At 37.1% G+C, this 5,749-nt stretch overlaps 1 long non-coding RNA gene across 1 annotated transcript; it reads left to right on the top strand.

The window, feature by feature from the left end:
- The first annotated feature begins 3,907 nt into the window (after positions 1–3,907).
- Positions 3,908–5,151, top strand: LOC138929164 (uncharacterized). Its single transcript, XR_011445611.1, has 3 exons — positions 3,908–4,218; positions 4,558–4,768; positions 4,979–5,151. It is a non-coding gene; the product is annotated as an uncharacterized lncRNA (long non-coding RNA).
- The last annotated feature ends 598 nt before the right edge of the window (positions 5,152–5,749 follow it).

The raw sequence follows: 5,749 nt of genomic DNA, 5'->3' as shown, positions 1-5,749 counted from the left end.
GCCCTCTGTCCCTGACCATGGACTTCCACTTCCACTTCCACCAGGATGCCATATAGATTGCAACAACACTGCATTCAGAAGGGGGGGGCGATGAGGAACAGGAACAGCTACACATCATCCATCCATCCATCTAACAATAAGCGTCCAGCAACAGCTCCTACTTCGGGCCAAGTCAGCAGGACGAGGAGTGCCGGAGGAGTGCTGGAGGAGCGCAGGAGGAGCACAGGAGTCATCCATCTAGTCAGCCATCAGTCAGTTTCGGGGCAGTTTTTGCATCGCAAGTCGTGGTCACACCCGGCGAAATTTGTAACAAAAAAAATATAATGAAAGTTATGCACTTGTTTAAATTTAAAATTATTTTTAATTTTTTAATAATGCCATTAATTAAATTAATATTAATAAAATAATATTGGTTGAACTTTAAATTACATTTATTAATTTTGCTTTACCTAAGAAAATGTTACGAATTTTATTAAACTTTTTGCATAATCGTTAGAATTCCCAAAGGGTTCTAGCTGCTAATGGTTATAGTGAAAAATTAATATTTTAAAGCTTTGTTTTTAACGAGTTGGGGTTTTTTTTAAAACATAAATAAAATATGTTTTTTAATAATATTATTTTTAAAAATTTTAAGATTATTAAATTAATTTTTAACCAGAAAAGAAACTAACTTCGGCTCGCCGAAGTTTGTATACCCTTGCAATTTGCAATTGGATTATAAATAACCAATAACCTGCAAGGGTATACAAATATTTATTTACTTACAAAACTTGGCAGTTATAAAATTGTCAATTATTACATTTATTTTACTTAGTTTAAGTTCAATCAAAGAGAGTAAAGCTAAATAAATCCTTTGGCCCAAAAAAGTATGCTATGCTTTTTACAATACATTTATAAAATTTTTCAAAGTGTAGCCCTGTTTGCATTGGTCTCTGTCCAAGCGGCAAGGAGGGGCACTGAAGCGGCAGACCAGGCCTGGCTGAATTTATAGCAAAATGTCAACAGTTGCCGCGTAAATATGTAAAATTGTTTGTAAATAGCAATTTCGTTTCGGAGCTCCGCCGTCGATGCCGAAAAGCAAACGATGTGCGTCAATCGAGTTCAAACGTCGACTGTGGAGGAGAGCAAACTTAATTTACCTTCAATTATGCGAGAGGTGTTAGAAGGCGACGGCTCTTCGATCTACTGGCTAAGTCTTTAATGGCTTTAATTTTTTTTAGAATATAAAATGATGGCCATTTTAAACTAAGTCTGTCGATCTCTTGGCCTAAATTCACACCTAAAATATTACCTTTAAAAAGGATATATTTATTACATTAATACTATATATTTAATAATATATATATCTGCTTATATTATACGAATTTTATAATATAAACCAACTAACTTGTTGCTGCGTTTCTCCTTTGCTGGGGAAAACAAATGAAATACTGACAAAGCCTCCTCCAGAGCTGCATTCCCAAATCGGTTTAGCATGCGGCTGACCAAGATGAAGCCGCCTAGAGCTTCCCCCACCCTCCTAGCCTACGCCTCCTGTCAACGGCATGGTGGGACCCCGGTTCGGGTCAGCAACCTTGATGGCTTGGCAGTGCGTTAATTGATTGTTCGGCTGCACCCATCATTATCGGAGGGAAAAGCCGGCGCACAAGCACATATGCATTGGATCCAATTGGGGTACGGAGGCATCCGGAGGGTTAACGATAGTGGCCATGCCGATGACGCTGATGGACAGCATTTCGGGGGTTAAGGCAGGGGAAATGGGGAATCAGTGCTGACAAGAGAACGGCTTCCGCTTTGGATAAAAGATTCAGGGAATGCCTGAAGCAGCAAATTAAAGGCATTTTCAAGCTGCATTTAAGATTTCAAAAGTATTAAAATTTAAATAGATGTTTTATTCCTTTTGTTTCTGGTAACATCACGCACTCTATTCAAAAGGCACTTGCTTTGATTTTATCTCTGGCGTTCATTTTTCGATATTTCGATACCCCTTTTTTTTTTGCTGCTACCTAAAGGGGCCAAGAGGAAGGGGGCCCCAAGGGAGCGGAGCGGGGCGACAGGGTTGGGATATAGATGTGGTAAAAATCGGCATTGATTGTCCGTCCGGTTCATTGCAATCGCTGCAAGTTAAGCGGGCCAACTTTTTGGCTCACTTTGCTCCGCTATGCCTCGATTTCTTCACCCTTCTCGGCTTTTATTTTATTCTCGTTCCCAATATAACATGGGGTAAGGGGTATATATGGTTTTTGGGCTTTAATGAAAATTATATGATTTTTGAAAATCATAACTTTCCATCTACCTATACCAAATTTCAACTCAATCTTAAGTTTTGTTTGGTTTCCAATTTTCTCTGTAGAAATCACCCGGTATTTCAGTGGTCGGCGTACACCGCTCTCACTTGCCTCTTTTTGGCCTGTTTGCTTTTTGTTTTTGGCCTACATAGAACACGGATATGAAACGCCGACTCTCTATCTCTTTCTGGCAATCTACAGCCGTCTCCGTCTGTCTCCCTTCGCCCGTCTCTGTCTCACCGCAGTGCAACTTTTTTAATACGCAACACGAGTGACCCGCTTGCGGACAATTGGAATTGTAACTTTTGATTAAATTCGTTGCAATGGCAGCCGGGTGAAAAATCGAAGGGAACAGCTGGAAATGGGCATGGGAATGGGAACGGAAGGGTTGTGGGGAATATGGACAAGTATGGGAATGGGAACAGGATCGGAAATGGGTAAGGGAACGATGGAAAAAGGCCAGGAACAACGCTTGTTCAAGGCAAGCCAAAGGATAAACTTTTTGCGCTGGCTTTTCAATTGCATTTGATTACCTTGTTGCGTGGGCAGAGACCCTACTACCACCTCTTTTCACTTTTTCTCTTTTCCCCTCGCTCTGTTTGGCCAGCACTTGTGAACAAATATTTATATATATATATTCGAATTCCCTCATTTCAATCTCTCTCTTATTATTTTCATTTTTGATTTTTATAATATTTATACAATAATATCTATGCATTTAATGTTTGCCCGCCGAATTTTGCAGTAAAAATATAAAAATTTTATAAAAACAATTTGTTCGATATATGTGTATATAGTGTGCACCATATCGTTCAGTTCCAAGCACACACAGGCACAAAGCCAAATATTTGCATTCAAAATATACAAAATGTAAAACTAGACCACAAAAAACAGCTTGGCTTATGTGGCTAGTGGTTGGTTTTCTTTAACTAAATGTATATATATTTAAGATTAATTTATAAAAGCTTTAATACATTGTAGTTCTTAAGAAGATATATTGTTATTTTATATTATTATTATTTATATTTATTTATTATTTATATTTTGCCACAAGCTGATGACATATATTTTTCAAAATTTCAACTAAAGAAATTCTGGAACTATAAAAACAGGTCTATACAATTTCTGTGCAAGTAGCAGGAAAATGAATTTATTTAGCTCTCGAACAACAAATAACATTATTATTGAATTTACAAAAATGTCTGCACAATTTTTTCATAAAATATTTGCCTGGCCCTGTGCCGAAAGTGTTTAGTTAACCAAGCAAATGTTTGACCAAGTTCAGCTCAGCTCGGGGCAAAAGTGATCAAGTGGCCAGAAAAACGAATGAGAAAATCTGTTGGCAATTTCCCCCACAGGCGGGCTTCAGGATTTAAGCAATTGTTTTTTAATCAATTTGTTTGGAATTATTTGTGTGCCTTGGAGCTGACATTAAAGGTGGTGAAAAGGCTTTCTATGCTTGTTAATTTATCAAAAATCGAAACAGCTTAAATTAACTGTCAAAAAATCAAATATATTTACTTGGTGAAAAAGATGCAACTTCAACTTCAACTCCCTTTTCTCATTTTTTTCCCCCATTTCCCAGCTAGTTTTCTTTGCCTTTTCTCTCGCTTGTTTCACTTTGTGCACACTTTTTGCAATTAGGCGAAAAATTCAAATTCAAATCAATAGACAAGGAAAACTTTTGCTGCAGCACGTCGTCATAGAGCAGAGGGCCATATATATGGCATATATGTGGGGAGTGAGTCGCAGGACGCAGGACCAAGACCAAGACCAAGAGACAGACCAGGCCAATTGGCCAATGCCAGCGGCTTCGTACGTGTTTGGCCAAAATAATCCCGGAACGGGTCCAACAGCGGTTCCAAAATCCACGCCAAGGAAAATGTTAAAGGAAATTTTTTAAAAGAAAAATCTCAAATACGAAGTTCAAGTGAGAATTAGCTTGTTTTAATTTTAAAAGATTAATTCTTGTGATTTAATTTAGATTTTATAATATTTTAAACTATATTTTGTACTTTATTATTTTATATATTTACTTATAATTGATCAATTTAAATTTATATTTTATTTAGATATTTAAAAAAAAAGTAAACTTGTTTCCTTAACCCATTTTTCACTGTAAAGTATACAAATTATATTATTTCATTTATCAGTTAATGATTTTGAAACGAAAAATTGTGTCTTTTAAATTTTTAAATATATTTTTCAATTTTTAGTTAATTATTTTAACTGAAACAAACTTTTCCTACTCTGTACTGTGCCTTTTAAGTATCCAAAGTCCTGGTTCTTGACTGCGGGTGTGGATACATTCGGGGCAACTCCCCAAGGAGCTGCTCGATGCTCCGCCGAGCGCTGCAACAAGCGAAGATGCTGAAAGGACGACAGGACGAAGGGACAACAGGACGGGACAGTGCAGGATCTGATGCTGACGCTGAGGCTGACTCTCAGGCTGAGGCTGACGTCGGGGCTAATGTGATTTCGTACGTTCAATTTGTGAATTGCCTGGAACACACGTACAGCGGCAACGGGGGCATCGGGGAAATCGGTGGAAATTCGGGGTCTTGGGACAACGACATATGCATAACTACGTGGCATGTGCATTTTCCTGCCTTTCTTTTCATCTCTCCGCCTCTTTGTCCCGTTTTCTTTCCATTCATTTCTTTTTTTTTCATTTTTTTTTTTGGCGGCAGCTGGCTCATTGTCGTGCAACAATTTAACATACAACGAGGTTAACCGTTTTTTCCAGGATACGAAGATGGGAGTATCCTTTAAAAATGTAATTTAAAGAGCTAAACAAAAAGTTAATACCAAAATCAAGTCAATCAGCTTAAAAATAGTAAAAATTTTGAGATATTGCAGCTAATTTTTAAAAAAAAATTTAAAAATTGTTTTTATAAAATAAAATGTATATTAAAACTTATTGAAAAATACATAAAATATCTAAAAAATATATTTAAAGCCTAAATATATCATAAAATAAATACTATAAATTTAACTAAGTTCAAAGAAATATAAATAATTTTAAACAATAAACCTTTTTCTTAAATCAAATAAAAAATCGGGAGAAATCTGGAGAAAGAAATATATATTTTATATATATCTAAATACCTTCAACAGGTTACCTATGATAGCTTTTGGCTCTATAAAAAAATTGTAACCGACTCCAGTGGGACTCCAAGTCGTCTAAAATAGTTTAAGAATTCATTGAATTTGGCCATTTTTGTTTTAGCTTAAGTAGCCTTTACCCAAGATTTCCCCACGGTATCAGGAACGGCGGCAACAATGCTGTCAGCAACATGATTACCTACGGCGGAGGAGGAGCAGCAGCGCCAGACAGATGACTCGTCGTCCTGCAGGCTGCAGTTGAATGCAATTCGAGACGGGGAGACAGGAGGAGAGTCGACTCGGACTTGGATACCGAATTCGGAATCGCAGTTGGAGTTGGTTGCATTAAATGTAAG

Source organism: Drosophila kikkawai, chromosome X (genome assembly GCF_030179895.1).
Source record: "Drosophila kikkawai strain 14028-0561.14 chromosome X, DkikHiC1v2, whole genome shotgun sequence".
Classification (NCBI taxonomy): Eukaryota; Metazoa; Arthropoda; class Insecta; order Diptera; family Drosophilidae; genus Drosophila; species Drosophila kikkawai.
The sequence above is the reverse complement of the archived record's forward strand: the minus strand, read 5'-3'. Positions and strand labels throughout refer to the sequence as shown.